A 16,956-nucleotide genomic window follows, 5' to 3' on the forward strand; every position below is an offset into this window, starting at 1 on the left:
ATCACCATCCATTCCAACTTGAAACATCCCTTAAAGCACTCTTCATCCAGGTGCAGGCATAACATGACCTTGACTGCAAAGAAGAATGCTATTATGTCTAACTACAACCACTCTACAACCCACCCACCCCCAATTTCCCAGGCACAGGAATGTGGCAGTGTGGAAGCTTCTGGTGCCAATATGTCTTCCAAAGCTGACACCAAGGTTCAGCATTAACCTAGCATGCTGTATGAATGCAGCTTCCAGGGCCGATGGAGACCTCTTTACCTAGTCCACTGCTTTGGCTCCCTTTGCCATTTAGTCTTATCTTAAGTCTCCTTTCCAATGCAATATACAAGTCATGTACTTGCTGCAATGAATTAGGGTTTCAGTTGTAGCCTTTGTTAGCTTGAGTCACTTCCCTGAATGATTGATTATGTACTAAGTCAGTGTCCACTCTTAGCAACCACATAGGTTTTTTAAAAATCCATTTTCTCAATTCCTCCCTATCTAGCTGTCTTCTTCTTCTTCTCTTTCCTTTCCTTTCATCTTTGCCAGCATTAGAGGTTTTTTTCCCCCCAGAGAGGTAGATCTTCTCATAATGTGTCTGAAATAACAATATTTAGCTTGGTTGTTAGGTGATTAGAACTTTAAGCTGATTTATAGAATAGAATTCTTTATTGGTCAAGTGTGATTGGATACATAAGGAATTTGTCTCTGGTTCATAAGCTCTCAGTGTACATACAAACAACAGAGTGATGTCATAGATCACAAATAATAAGATTCAATCATAAATCATAAGATACAAACAACAATTGATAAATCATAATATACCAATAGGATAAGGTAGTAGGAAAGATGAGAAGATGGAAAAGATATAAGAAGATGACAAGGATAATAGCAATACAGCCCTACTACATGGGTAAATCTCTTTAGGCATAAGACAGTGCTGTGGGACAGTGTGTTAGTTGTTTAGCAGAATGATGGCATTGGGGAAGAAACTATCTTTGTGTTTAGATGTTTTGGCCTACAATGCTCTATAGCGGTGTCTTGGGTGGAGAAGTTGAAACAATTTATGTCCAGGATGCGAAGGCTCTGTAGATATTTTCTCAGCCCCCTTTCTGGTTCGTGCAATATACGGGTCCTCAATGGAAGGTGGGCTGGCTGCAGTTGTTTTTTCTGCAGTCTTAACTATCCATTGAAGTCTGTATCTGTCCTGTTCAGTTGCTGTGCCAAATCATATAGTAACAGAACTATGAACTAATTTGTTCAATGGTTCATTTGTTTGTATTCTCTATTCAGGTCTAGTTCATGGAACAACTTGCTGCTGTAGTTAAATTTGGCTCCTCCCTCTTCTTATTTAGCCTAGCAGGAAACTGAAAACATTTATTATTGAGGGCTCCTTGGTGCTTTCTGACCTTGGTTCTTTTCTTGCAGACGTTTCATTACGCAAACTAGGTAACATCATCAGTGCAAGAAAACAACCAAGTTCAGAGAGCACCAAGGACCTCTCATTTCAACCCTGAGCTACAAATATTCTCCTTTATTGGTACATTTATTATTACTCAGAGATATTTAGGTTTTAAAGAACATTTTAAAAACTTGGAATGCAAATATTAATATCTGTCTGTGTATAAAAATTTGCAAGTCACCAAGAGCCATGAATGTGGATGGGCAGATATAATATTTTAAATTAAATGTGGGAAAAAAATGCCTCTCTTCATCCCAAATGTAACATTTTCCCCCTTTTCCAACTGGGAGCTGCTTAAGGGTTTATATGTTGGAAACAGAACCTTGGAGAGCTCCAGGAGAAGTTCATTTGGCAAGTTTCTCTTCTGTTAGAGCAGCTGTTTTTGAACCATTCATCCACTTACCTCCTTTCCTGGTTTCAAATAATGTCATCATTTCCATAAAAAAACAACCCACTGTTGTTTTACACGAGCATCTCAGCAGTGGCAGTCCCACAGTCGATCCTCAAAGAAACGCAAACGTTTAGGGACAAGTAAATAGAATATGGGAGAGAAAATGTAAGCACTTACTTTTATTTATTTATTTATTTATTTATTTATATTTATTTGATTTGCCAATCGCTTTCAAGATAATAGGTATAAGTATATACATAGTTATGAATACATGAAATGGGTACATATAAGAAAAATAAAAGGAACAATAGGACAGGGACGGTAGGCACGTTGGTGCGCTTATGCACGCCCCCTACAGACCTCTTAGGAAAGGGGTGAGGTCAATAGTAGACAGTCTAAGGTCAAAGTTTTGGGGGTTTGGGGAAGAAACTACAGAGTCAGGTAGAGTATTCCAGACATTGACCACTCTGTTGCTGAAGTTGTATTTCCTGCAATCAAATTTGGTGCGGCTAACCTTGAGTTTGTATCTATTGTGTGCTCTTGCGTTGTTATGGTTGAAGCTAAAGTATTCATTGACAGGTAAGTCATTGCAATGTATGATTTTATATACCATACTTAGATCAGATCGAAAACGGCGTAATTCAAGGTTTTCTAGGTCTAGAGTTTCAAGTCTGGTGGCATAAGGTATTCTACAATGAGTAGAGGATGGAGAACTCTTCTTGTGAAGTATTTCTGGACTTTCTCAACTGTGTTAATATCAGATACGTAATGTAGGTTCCAGACTGATGAGCTGTATTCGAGTATTGGTCTAGCAAATGTTTTGTATGCTCTAGTTAGTAGTGTGATGTTACCAGAGAAAAAGCTATGTAGGATTAGGTTAACAACTCTTAATGCCTTTTTGGCTATGTAGTGGGTTCTAGCACTTAGATCATTAGAGATGAGTATTCCAAGGTCCTTTACAGAGCTTGGGTCATCAACAAGATCTTGACTATTCAGGTTGCATTTTATTTTCTGATTTTTTTTTTGCCAATAGAGCATTTATTTGTTGAGATTTGAAGTTGCCATTTGTTTGACCATTCTGATACACAGTCAAGGTCTTTTTGAAGGGTAGAAGTATTGTCTGTGGTGTTGAACAGCTTTACATCAAAATATAGAGATATCTCAGCTGAAATCTATCTACCTTTGCTAAGATCAATAGAACTAGAAACTCATTTTGATTTATATTTATTTCATCCATCTAACCAATCCTTCCTTCAGGTTCCCTAGCCTATTAATGTCTTCTGTCCTTATTGTGGGGCATGAGTTCCAATTCTATCCTACTCTTGGGCTCCATTTTATTTAAGACTCCACACATGGTACATGAGGACCCCAGATCACTGGGTAGGGGAAATGCAATCATCTGTGGTTAGGTACATCTGATGATCCCAAACAAAAGGAAATGGATCATGTACTGGTGAGCCGAATAAATAAAGTAGGTGTGTTAATTAATGTTGGGAAGCACACAGCCTGGCAAGGAGGAGGAATCAAGAGTAGAGCTAGTCTAGAGTCAATGCACAACTATAAAAAGGCCAGAATTGGCTCTTCCTGTATTCCTGGGAGCCTTATCTAATTGTTCCCAAGGGAAGACTGGAGAGATTTCTATATTACAGGTAGTCCTTGAATTGCTTCCATTCATTTAGTGACCATTTGAAGTTACAACAGCACTGAAAAAAAGACTTATGTCTTATGACCCTTACAGCCTCACCATCGTCACGTGATCAAAATTCAAATGCTTGGAAACTGGCATGTATTTATGACGGCTGCAGTGCCCCAGGGTCATGTGATTCCCCTTTTGCGACCTTCTGACAAGCAAAGTCAGTGGGGAAGCCAGATACCCTTAACAACCATGTTACTCACTTAACAACTGCAGTGATTCAATTAACAACTGGGACAGAAGAGGTTGCAAAATGGGGTAAAAAAACCTCACTTAACAACTGTCTTGCTTTTGGGCTCAGTTGCGATTGTAGATCAAGACTACCTGGATAACAGGATATAAAAAAGGAGTTCGTTCTTCGAACTCTGCACATGTGGGTCTGGTTATTCACGCTTGTGCCCCCCCCCCCCCAAAAATTGATTTTATGAAATTGATTTCATGAAAAATTGATTTTAAAAAGTGCATCTCCCAGACATTGAAAACATGTTTGCTCTTCATCTCTGAGTCTACCACAAAGTACTAGAAGTTTCTAAACTTTCAGATTGGCCCTGGCTGCCTTTATGCCATCTCTTCTGTGAAAATTATTTGATTCTGCCACCTTAGCTTCTGGTTCTCAAGACAAGGAGCCCCACCCAGTGAATTATTCATGAGGAGGGGGTTGTTGCTTTGCTCCTTTCCTTCTTTTCTCCATTTCCCAATAGTAGGCGACTCCTTCATTCTGTAGCTGCTTCTCTGCAGAACATGATAGTTTTTTTTGCTTCGCCTCTCAATTGCCAGTTTTTAAATGGCAATTTATTTAATCAATGCATTGTAAATTCTAAGTAGGTGTTTTTAAATTGCTATTAAGTTGGGGAGAGAATGAAAAGATCTTCGGTACCACATGAAAGCACAAAGCCTTCTCTCTAATTTCACAGATGACAAACAAGAACACACTATAACCTCCCTTTGTCTCTTGTTGATTGGACCTCTGCTGGCTTCAAAGTCAAGGCTGAAACCAGAAGCAGAAGTCGTGATATCTCTAGAGAGTACAAGGATGTGAGCTATGGTTCTCTTTTGCTCTCAGATGGCAAGGACTGGCTAACCCAGGGTTTCTCAACCTTGGCAACTTTAAGATGAATGGACTTCAACTCCCAGAATTCCCCAGCCAGCACGGAGGCTATGCATCTTAGAGTTGACAAGGTTGGAAAACCCTGAGCTTAATCCATCAACAGTTCACGGCTAATCCATCAACAATTCAGCTATGCTGGCTGGGGAATTCTAGGAGTTGAAGTCCACTCATCTTAAAGTTGTTAAGGTTGGAAATGCTGCTGTAGGCAATCCACTATTCAAGATACACGGATTGTTAGAACTGGATTTTGGATGGGGGTGGCGGGAGTAAAGGCACAACAACTACAGAAAACTCAGACTGCCCAAGGAGCTGCTGATACAGTTCTACAGAGGAATGATTGAGTCTGTCATCTGCGCCTCTATAACTGTCTGGTTTGATTCTGCAACCCAACAGGACAGACACAGACTTCAGAGGATAATTAGGGTGCAGAAAAAACAATTACTACCCACCTGCCTTCAATCGAGGACCTGCATACTGCATGAGTCAAAAAGAGGGCTGTGAAAATATTTACAGACCCCTCACATCCCGGACATAAACTGTTTAAACTCCTTCCCTCAAAACGATGCTATAGAGCACTGCACACCAGAACAACTAGACACAAGGACAGTTTTTTCCTGAAAGCCATCACTCTGCTAAACAAATAATTTCCTCAACACGGTTCAACTATTACAAAGTCTGCACTATTATTACTGTTAACCTTCTCATAACTCCTTATCACCCATCCCCTCCCACTTGTGATTGTAGGACTGTAACTTGGTCGCTTGTATCCTTACAATTTATATTGACTGTTTCCTAGTATGATTTGATTGCTGATTGTACCTTATGACTATCATTAAGTGTTGTACCTAATGATTCTTGACTCTTGACGAATGTATCTTTTATGTATACCGAGAGTATTCACCCCGACAAATTCCTTGTGTGTCCAGTCACACTTGGCCAATGAAGTATTCTATTCTATTCTATTCTATTCTATTCTATTCTATTCTATTCTATTCTATTCTATTCTATTCTATTCTAAAAAAATACTACAGCATTGGGGCCAAACTGTGGAGGAGGAAGGAGGAAGCCCTTAGTTGGTTCTTTTCTTCTTCTTTCTTGTTTCCAAGGAAACAACAGAAGAACTAATAAGTAATTGAAAGACAGAGAATGACAAAAGCATAACTTGCACTCACAGCTATATCCAAATTAAAAACTAGACGTGGGTTCTTTGATGCTCTGAGATGCATACTCAGTGGGTGTTCTTCTCTCAGTGAAGAATTGTTTTTCTGGTTGAATTTTTATTTATTTGTTTATATCCTGCCTTTATTATTTTTACAAATAACTCAAGGCAGATAACATATACAATATTTCTTCTATTTTCCAAACAACAACAACAACAACAACAACAACAACTCTGAGGTGTGTTGAGCTGAGAGGGAATGATTGGCCCAGTCACCCAGTTGGCTTCCATGGCTAAGGTGGGACTAGAACTCAGTCTCTTAGTGATTGGCCCAAAATCACCCAGCTGACTCCCTGCCTACGATGGGACTAGAACTCACAGTCTCCTAGTGATTGGCCCAAACTCATCTGAGTTCAAGATTGACTTGAACTCACGGTGTCCTATTTTCTAGCCTGGATGAATGTTTTCCAGGTCTGAAATTATTTTTGTTCTGGGTTTGAGGCTGGATTCTTCTCTCCCTGCTACACACTTGTGATGTCAAGAAAATAACATGAGTTTATTTCAGAGCTTTACAGCCTGTTTTGCTCACTGCAAAGTTCATTTGCCCACTTGCTACATCCATTTGGAATTGCTTGCTTTTTAGAAAGTAACATTATATGTATTTGCATAAAAACTTTCCCCAAATGCACACATTCATTTTCATTTTATGAGGGATTTGCACTGCAAAATTCATCAAAACGCAGAGCTCAAAGTATATGGCACAGTATGTATGCAGAATGAAGGGCTCTAGAACTAAAGTTTGATTTATTCTTATCAAAATGAGAATAAGTGATTTTTTTTCTGTGATGACTGTTTCGTGAGGGAAAGAAATCGATCTATTTTTTCCCAGATTATTTGCCACATGTGTTGACTCATAAGTCCATTCTTTTCCAGACTGAACTAAACTTCTCTTTAAACAAGTCTCCATTAAAAATCACCCTTAAAATATCTTTTAAAGAAGATCTTCCCTCAAAATGCATAATTTAACAAGCATTACTTACAAACTCCCACACACTCACACACAAAGAAGCTAAAGCTACACTGGAATACTTGGGGAGCTGGTAAAAATTATATTTTATTCTGCATGCTTATCTAGGAAGTTTAAATCATCTAGTGTGTACCAAACATTCAGATGTTAATTACTAGCTCTTTTTCTCCCTCTGCAAAATGGGATGGTGCAAGGCTGATGCTTCAAATTCTTGGTTATTTTACTTGCCTTTTCTTCCTCTTTTCCTATTGTAGAGCTGAATAATAGAGACTCTTTTTTTATTTCTGGTTAGACATTTAGCAGAGTGATGGCATGGGGGAAGAAACTATCTTTGTGTCTAGTTGTTTTAGCATGCAATGCCCTATAGCGGTATCTTGAGGGGAGAAGTTGAAGCAGTTTATGTCCAGGGTGTGAGGGGTACATACTGAGGTACATGTTTTGTCCATATTAGTTTTATTAAACCAGGCCAATTGTTAGTTTAGGGTTCAATGTGTTGTGTAATCTAATATTTGCCTACCTGAACCATTGGTAGATGTGTGATATTTGATCCCCACAATTCTTAGCAAGGATATTCCTGGTGGAGGAGTTCTGGAAACGGAAGTCCATGGTCTAAAAGTTGCTCAGACTGGGAAAACATTGATGTAAACCAATAAAAGTGATTAACTTAATAATCCAATTAAACACACTGCAGGGATCCAAGCAGGAGCTATGAATAAACGCTAGACTAATGAGTAATTAGACAGAGATGAAATTCAGAGCCAAGGAGGAAGAGAAGGAAGCTCAATCTTACACTCAACAGAAAACATTTTTTTTAACTGAGAAAAATTTAATGACAAGCTTGTGAGGGTGAATTAATTCAAATTTGAATTTCTTTTCTAGGAAGCAACCATTGTGGTTCAAGGATTCACCACATGAGGGCTGCAGGCAAGTAACTTAAAATCATTGTTCTGTTGGATCAGCCATCACTGATGATGACTGATGAAATAGGATGGTTTATGGTTGAGTGTGTTGTGGGGATCTTGTCAGTTATAACTTGGTCTACCACCATACCATAAGACTCAATTTAATGCATAAGTTGCATATGTTAATCAGGAGGACTATATGTATATAGGACTGTTTTTGGTACAGATTTTCAATCAGAGAAAAATAAAGGTTACCGATCTCCAGTTCTGGTCTTAATCGTTTTCATTAAGAGCCTTGGTGGTGTAGTGTGCAGTATTGCAAGCTACTTCTGCTGCAGCCAGCTGCCTGCAATTTGGCAGATCGAATCTCACCAGGCTCAAGCTTGACTTAGCCTTCTGTCCTTCTGAGGTGGGTAAAATGAGGACCCAGATTGTTGGGGGCAATTATGCTGACTCTGTAAACTGCTTAGGGAGGGCTGTAAAAACACTATAAAGTGGTATATAAGTCTAAGTGCTATTGCTATTGCTATCCCATCGTGGAAATCTACTGTATTCCCCACAAATTCCGTGGTGGGTTTGTTTCACAATTTTTAAAGTCACATGTGTCACATGTCCCCTGAGGAGTTGCATTTTCATGGTACGTCTTCAGCATCAACAGAGCCACCTGTTTCTGTATTTGGTCTCTACCTGTTTCTTACCTTAGTTCAAAAATATTTTTCTTCTCCTTTCCCTGCTCAGGAACTGGAGAAGTTTTCAGTTTGGATATGTTCATTTTATTTTCTTAACCAGAGAATCACCTGGGGCAAAAGCTAAGATGAAGTAAACAGGCTTCCTGCCAGCATAGGTGAGTAATCCTTCATGTTATTGATCCGACAAAGAGAGAGAAATGTAGAGATACCTGTATTTCCCAAACTCCAGCCGCTCAGTACTTTGGACTAGCTGATTGGAATGTTACCCTGATCCTTCCGTGTTCTGGTTTCCCCCACTCTGTGGTGAGACAGAATTTTATTTTTAAAGAGACAGTTCAGCTGGTTTTTATGACTCCAGAGTCTTCCGTATATACATTAAGCAAGTTGAGTACTCTGTGATGATTTAGCTAGTGAATTTCTTCAGCTTTCCAAGTGAGACACAAATGCACATTTAGAAAAAAAATGCAGCCAAGAGAATTTGAAATGGTAGTAAATACAGAGGAAATGGTTGTATGCTGATGTGGTTCATTCTTAAGTGTGCAGAACAACGACAGGCATGAAACCAAGACTGCATCAAAAGGACAAATGTGTAATGATGTTATGCAATCAGATGCAAGAATGTGAATATTTTTTTGCATGATGACTTCATGATATACCTTTATTCAGTCGCCTCTCTTTGGCCTACCTCTGGAAAAGCCTATGTAGCCTTCCTTCCTTCCTCTTCCTCCCTCCCTCCCTCTTGCCTTCATGTATGTGTATCAGTATTAAGTAAAAGTAAAGGTTCCCCTTGCACGTACGTGCTAGTTGTTTCCGGCTCTAGGGGGCGGTGCTCATCTTTGTTACAAAGCCAAAGAGCCAGCGCTGTCCGAAGACGTCTCCTTGGTCACGTGGCCAGCATGATTAAACGCCGAAGGCACACAGAATGCTGTTCCCTTCCCACCAAAGTGGTCCCTATTTTTCTACTTGCATTTTTACATGCTTTTGAACTGCTAGGTTGGCAGAAGCTGGGACAGGTAACAGGAGTTCACTCTGTTATGTGGCGCTAGGGATTCGAACCTCCAAACTGCCGACCTTTCTGACCAACAAGCTCAGCATCTTAGCCACTGAGCCACTGTGTCCCTGTATGTATCTGTATACCTATATACATATAAACACAGGTAGTCCTTGCCCTACAATTAAAACTGGGACCAGAATTTCCCAGTTAAGCAAGGCAGTTGTTAAATGAGTCACACTTGATTTTACAACTTTTCTGCCAGAGTTTTTAAATGAAGCACTACAGTTTTTCAATGAATCTGGCTTCCCCCACTGACTTTGCTTGATAGAAGCTAGCCGGGAAAGCTGCAAATGGTGATCACATGACCCTGAGATGCCACAATATTGTAAATACAAGCTGGTTGCCAAGTACCTGAATTCTAACGACATGATTATGGAGATGCTGCAAAGTTCATAAGTATGAGGACTGGCTGTAAGTCACTTTTTTCAGTGCCGTTGTAACTTTGAGTGGTCACTAAAATGTGAGTGTATACGTGTATTCTGGAAGAAATATACATAGCACCCTACATAATACCCTATAGCCTCAAGTTTTCCATGACTTTCTTAAGTCCCAAACTCTGTTTGATCATTCAGACCATAGCATCTTGATCAAAACTCAGTTTGGGTTGGGCCTTAAATAAGACTTCTTTTCCAAGATATGACCAAACAGAAAGTACAGGAAAAATGTTCTCAGAGTCTGGTAACTTCCTGGTACTTAGGGATCACACTTAAAATTTCGAAAGAATTCCTGAGGGCCCCAATGTAGATGGATGTGGAGTCACTGCAGAGTCTGGGACCAGAAATTCCCAATTTCGTATGTTTTGGGGGGAAGATTGTGCAGTTTTTTTTGTGTGTGTGTGGAGAAAAGGGGTTGATGCATAAAATAAAAACTGTATTTTTTCCCTACCCCCATCCAAACAAACAAACAAACAAACAAACAAAAGAACAGCAGATAATTACGACGAAGGCTCTATTAAAGGAAAGAGAAGTGACGTGGTTTGCATTTTCAGTACTTCATGTCCCCTCATAGTTTCCTATTAAGCTCCTCTGGGATTTGTAAGAGTCGGAAGAGGCTCCTGTACTTGCACTTTGCTGGGAAACCACACAGCCACAATTTTATTACCCATTTTTCCAAGAAGGCTGCAGAGTAGCTACAGAGGCCAAGGAAGCCTCATTGCTTTGCTCTTAAAAACGAGGGAGTTGCATTGCTTCAGAAAGCAGTTTTATGAAGGTGCTTCCTCCACCCCTCATAGAAGGGAACAGGGCCTTGGAAATACGTGCAGCTCTGAAACCAAATCAACCTTCATTTTTCCAGCAATTAACAGATGACTAGGGATGACATGACAGCAGTGTCCCAATAACTAAGAGGAGGTCAATCTATTATAAAAAGCACCTTCAGGGCAGGACAAGAAGCAAAGTGGGGAAACGAATCAAGGAGAGAAGCAACGTAGAACTAAGGAGAAATTTCCTGACAGTTAGAACAATTAACCAGTGGAACGACTTGCCTCCAGAAGTTGGGAATGCTCCAACACTGGAGGTTTTAAAGAAGAGACTGGGCAACCACTTTTCTGAAATGGTTTCCTGCCTGAACAGGGGGTTGGACTAGAAGACCTCCAAGGTCCCTTCCAACTGTTATTCTGCATTCTATACTCTCAAAGGCCACAAGAAATGGGCTTGAGAATCAGACTGGCTCTCCTGCTGTAGGAGATCACCGTATCGAGAAGCGTTATTGGGAGCCTGGTGTGAGAGCATGTCAACCATACTGCATCCATGGCAATACGTGTGCATCAGGATGGCATTTATAGTACCAAACCTCTCATTGTCCACTTCGCAAATTCTCTCTCCATACCTTCCAGCCAATGTGTTCCCCCAATTCCCATTCTTCTCCTTCCTGTTGGACCTGACGTGTGTTGTCTGTCTCTTCTTCCTTTCCACCTCGATCCTTGCTTTTCCTGTGTCGGCTGGTGTTATTTAGAGCTGCCGCCCCTCCCTCCGATTTCTCCACCAAGCCCCCGTCATGCAGAACAAGTCAATAATTGCGGAGGATTAAAAAAAAGCAAGGGGAATTAAAATGTCACACTTGGAAGGCGGGGCGCTATTCTTTGCATGAAAGAAGCCAACCAACAAAAGACCCTCTGGGGCAGCCCAAATTGTGTTCCTTCTTTCCTGGAAGGTGGCTGGCGGCCTCCCCATTTCTTTGTAGAGCTGCTGGGGTGTCATGCGTGCTGTTGTTCTACCAGCTGGCAGACTCTGATTCTCCCTTTCTTTTTCATTCCATGCCAAGAGAGATTTCCTCCTGTTGATGCTCCTTTTCTTCCCTCCTCCCTCTTTCTTCCCTCTTAGCTATCTCAGCTCCCTTCCATCTGTATCTAACAAGCAGCAGTTGCCTCTCCGACAGTATGTTTGATTTCATGTGCCAGCTTGTTACACGCTTAGTTTGTACATTACACAATTACCATGCACATCTCTCCAAGCCTGGCCTGTTCTACTCACCTCCTTCCCTCCTCTCTTCTGTTCCCATTGCCGCGATCTCTTCTCTGGCATGTCAAGTAATCCAGGTCTTCTCCTTTCTTGACATCACATCGAAAACCTGGATAGTCATCATTAGAGAGGGGTGGGGGAAGGTGGAAAAATAGTGTAGCAACATCGGGGTCATTTGATTCTGAATGGAGGAATTGACCTTTCTTCTTCTTGTGCCATATCCACCATCGGACGTTGGTGATCCTATTTTTATCAACAGCCAAAGTGTTATTTAGTTTTGTCCAAACCAGTCCCTAAGATTTTGAAGCCATGATGTTCTCGTTTGTCTTCAATCTTTCCCTGGAGGATTAAGTGAAGGATGCCAGAGTTGATACAACAAGTTAAATCAAAATATGATTTCTGGTGAGGTTTGTGGAGGGACATAGATCTGGTTTTGCCATGTATTTTCTGTGAATCCAGTCCCAGAGATTTACAATCCATGTCTCAGAAGGAATTGAGCCAACTTGGTTACTCTGATTGTCAACCATATCTAGATATACTGTGGCTTCATATGATACATGATTTCCACAGGTATGTTTTTGAATAGCTCCTTGTTAGCTTTGATCAAGCAGGAAGATGTTGGGGAAGTTAAGCTAACTGCATCATGTGATCAGTATGGGGTGGGGAAAAAAAAATAACCAAGCAAATTAATCATGCTGTTCTCCACTGCCTACCTGCTATGCGAATAAATAGCCACACCAAAAAAAAAAAACCCCAACAACAATGGGTATTGCTGTGATGAAATGGACAGAAGCCAAACCTTATGGGAAGGGTTCTTCCTGTATAAATGGTAAGAGGAACTTAGTAGTTTATTAAGAGGATGAAAGTGAATCATAGTTTGGCTTGGACTGTATAATTTTGCCTACCCGGCCAATTTTAATTTAGGTTCTCTTCCCTCCATCTCTTTGAAGTTTCTTCGTCTAACATTCATATATTTGAAGCCAGTCTGGAATACTTTAGAATAGAGGTATCCAAACTTGACAACTTTAAGACTCATGGACTTCATCTCCCAGAATTCCACAGCCAATATGGGTTATTCTGGCTGGGGAATTCTGGGAGTCAAAGTCGACAAGTCTTCAAGTTTGGAGACCCGTGCTGTAGAAGAAACAATTCGATTGCAATGTTTCCTTCCCACCCCTCCCTTAGCCACAGCTCACCCTAGGCTATTTTTTAATTCAATGCTGGAATCGGTTTCTCGCAGTATTCCTTCTTCTGGGAAAGACGATGTGGTTTCTTCTAACTTTAGTCTAGCCCCCACCCCCACCCCCACCCAATAGATTTTTTCTGGTGGTTTGTTGCTCACAAACTGGCAGAGAATCCTGTTGGTTTTTCTTCCCTGATCTGAATGCATCGAGGCAGCTTTCAGACAGCATGCCAAGATCTGGAAGCTCACTCTGACTTGGCTGCCATACCTCAAGATATTTTCTTGGGCAGTCATTTATCTTTTCCCAAGCCAGCTACATAAGCCAAATACTTAATGGTTCCCATCCCCAAATTCAGAACAGCCCTGGGAAGATTTAATGACCTCCCTACTGCTGTTCTCAAGGGGAAGTTATGGGATACCCCACTTGGACAAAGAGTTTACTCCTGTGGTGAAGGACTCTTCAAAACACCCACCCTTGTTTTGTTATCTAACTCCATTAGAAACATGCTTGGCTGCAGCCAGTAACTCTTCACCTAGCCAGTTTTTCAGGCCATCCATTTTATTTATGGTTGTTACTATCCAATCTATGTGATTTATTCCTCAGAACGTGGCTAAGTGTGTTGTTTTGCTGTTTGCCAAAACTTTGTCCACGCCAGTTATAGATTTAATGGGTTTTTACTGTGGGTTTTACTTACTGTTTTGCCAGGTGCTTTGTTTTAGAGGTGGTCAAGGACTGTAATAAGTTTACGGGTTTTCCCCTAACGTTTTTCCTGTGGCTCCTTTCCCTCCATTCTGCAATATCCTGGTTAACAGAAGGGGGGAAGTTGATATAATAACGATTGTGCCAAAAGAATGAAGAGAATCTCACATCCTTCTTGGTCTCCTTGCAATCAAAGGAAAGAATCATGGTTTCCATCTGTGCACAATTACCAGCAATGAATATGGTTCCCCCCCCCCCACCCCCCGTTTCCTTATTTCTTTTTAAAGTACAGTACATGCAGAGAAATTTCCTTCTACATAATTTAAAAAGTTTGGCCATCGGGGAAGTCAAACTTATTTCCCATTGAATGTTTGTTTCTTTGCTGTAACATGGAACACGTGTTTGAAATTTTATCTTAATTTCACTGGTATGAAGTACAGATATTCCTCCACTTACAGCCATTTGTTTTGTGATTATACAAAGAGACAAAGGCACTGAATAACAGAATAACAGAGTTGGAAGGGACCTTGTAGGTTTTCTAGTCGAACCCCTGTTCAAGCAGGGGACCCTATACAATTTCAGACAAATGGCTGTCCAATCTCTTTTTAAAAGCCTTCAATGATGGAACACTCATAACTTCTTAAGGGCAAGTCATTCCACTGGATTGTTCTCACTGTCAGAAAATTTCTCCTTATTTCCAGACTGAATCTCTCTCCTTGTTCAGTTTCCATTCTTTATTCCTTGCCTGGCCTTCAGGTGTCTTGAAAAATAGCTTGACCCCTTCCTCCTCTCTGTGGCAGCCCTTCAAATATTGGAAGACTGCTATCATGTCACCCCTGGTCCTTCTCTTCACCAGACTAGACATGTCCAGTTCCTGCAACCGTTCATTGTATGTTTTAGTCTCCAGTCCCCTTATCATCCTGGTTGGTCTTCTCTGTTTCCAACTGGAAACTCTGTTTCCAACTGTGCTCATAAGTCAGGGAATAGCTGTAGACATAGGCTATCCGGCTTAGACAGATTCAAGTCCTGCTTAGCTTTATCCTCGTTTTAGCCATGACGTGCTTTCTTAGTATAAGTGGCTTTTAAAGTGAACTTGTGTTGAGGTAATTTCCCATTAGGAGAATGAGTGCACATAGGGAGACGTAGTGAGAGTAATGTTGAGGAATAACGTACAACCAGCACACAGATACACTGTATAATAAAATGTAGGTTTTTACTTCCAGTAAATGGTTAAGCAAAGTCCAACAAGCAGTCCAAGTCGTACACGATTATAGCAGTCAGTTTTCAGTCCAGGGATAATCCAAACAAAGTCCAGTATCATAAACAGTTCAGTAATCAGACTCACATTAATCCAAGAATAATGACGATCAGCTACAGTCAATAGGGAAATGCAGGAACAGCAACACTCTCAACAACAGGACTAAACAACCCAGGTTTCTGGCTTCATCTTATGGACGTTTGAGGAACCACACCCAATTACAATTTTAGCATTCCCTTAAAGAGACAGTATTAAAATAACTATCCTGCTTTATATATTTCCAACCCAACTGTTAGGTGACTTACATTCATAACAACTTGTAGTGAAGCAAGAAAAAAAGAAAGTGTTACTTTGCATTTCTGAGTAGACCAAGCTAAAATAAAAGCCATATTTTTGATTATAGCCAGGTACAAGGAACATATATATGATAAACTCCGCTGTACAAACCACCATTAGCAAGTGGGCATGTAGCATCTTTGCAACATCATAACCAGGTGAGCTTCAATAGCACCATTGCAGATGCCATCTTGACTTTTTTTGACCATACCTTGTACTCACCTCTGGTCTTCTGCAACAATCTGGGAGAATCTGTGTCTGCATTCTTGGCAATAATGATGGGGGGTGGGGAGGGGTTGTAGGAATGTATATCATTGGTCTAAAGCTTTGCCCGAAAAAGATTTCAGGGGCCATGTTGGATCGGTTGGTTGCTGCTGATGCTGACAATTTGAGTGGAGATAGTCTAAAGCAGAGGTGTCAAACTCGATTTCATTGAAGGTGACATCAGGGTTGTGTTTCACCTCCAGGGGCCAGGTGGGCATGGCCAGGGTGGGTGTGCCTAGCTTGATGTCACTCATGTTGGGGACAGCTGTGGTGGCCCGTGCGCTCTGCCAGCAAAAATGGGCGCCTGAGCTCTGTTTTTGGCTGCAACGGCCTCCTGCAACCCTTTGCCCGCGAAAACAGAGCTTTCTTGAGCCCTGTTTTCACTGGCAGAGGCACCGCAGGCCAGTCCTTTGCTGTTTCCAGGGCAGTCCCGCAGGCCAGATCTAAGCACCCTGTGGGCCAGATCCTGCCTTGAGTTTGACACCCCTGGTCTAAAGCATGCTGGCTGGGGAATCCTGGGAGTTGAAGTCCATACCCCTTAAAGTGACTGAGGTTGAGAAACCTTGCTCTAGATCAAGGGTCTTCAAACTTGGCAAGTTTAAAACTTGTGGACTTCAGCTCCCAGAATTCCTGAGGACGGGAGGAGGAAATCTGGGAGTTGAAGAACCCAAGTCTTACAACTGTCGAGTTTGAAGACCCCCTGCTCTAAATAAACACAGATCCTAATTCTTATTCATTATATTTTTATTCTGCCTTTCCTATACAATTCCAAGCAATTAACCTAACACTCCTTATGTCCCCCAGAAGAATTCCGTGGGGTGGATTCGGCTGAGAGAGAGGGACTGGCCCAATGTCACCCAGCCAGCTTTCATCTCTGTAGCCAGGGGTGGGCTGCTACTGGTTCTGCCTGGTTCTAAAGAACCAGTAGCTCTGAAGAGTAGCAGACACTGAACCGGTTCTGTGTTTGCTGCTGTTTAGCGCACTCACCCAGCTAGGCTCTTATCTGTCCTTTATTTCCTGCTTTTTCAACCTCAACTGCTTTGCGCGGCACAGCTGAGGTTGAAAAAGCAGGAAAAAAGAGGCTTTTCAAATACTGCGCATCTGTGCACAGCGCTTTTCAGCTGTCCGGGCGGCACAGGTTAAGGTTTTTTTTTACACACGCGCGCAGCAAAACATAGTCACCGAACCGGTAGTAACACCAGTTGAATCCCACCCCGTCTATGGCGGAACTGGAACTCAGAGTCTCCTGGTTTCTAGTCCAGCACCTTCCTCATTCCACCCAG

At 41.3% G+C, this 16,956-nt stretch overlaps 1 long non-coding RNA gene across 3 annotated transcripts in view; it reads right to left on the reverse strand.

Moving 5' to 3' along the window:
• LOC148124910 (uncharacterized) overlaps positions 1-12,517 on the reverse strand; it is a 30,830-nt gene extending 18,313 nt beyond the window's left edge. For 2 of the 3 annotated variants that reach the window (XR_015744797.1, XR_015744796.1), the window contains exon 1: positions 11,945-12,517. This is a non-coding gene — a long non-coding RNA (uncharacterized LOC148124910). Of the gene's footprint in view, positions 1-1,642; positions 7,454-8,628; positions 8,718-11,944 lie in introns of those variants that run through there. The other variant, XR_015744798.1, reaches the window with a different exon arrangement.
• Positions 12,518-16,956: the final 4,439 nt, after the last annotated feature.

The sequence above is a fragment of the Pseudonaja textilis genome, chromosome 10, assembly GCF_049901715.1.
Source record: "Pseudonaja textilis isolate UNSWEBS1 chromosome 10, rPseTex1.2, whole genome shotgun sequence".
Classification (NCBI taxonomy): domain Eukaryota; kingdom Metazoa; phylum Chordata; class Lepidosauria; order Squamata; family Elapidae; genus Pseudonaja; species Pseudonaja textilis.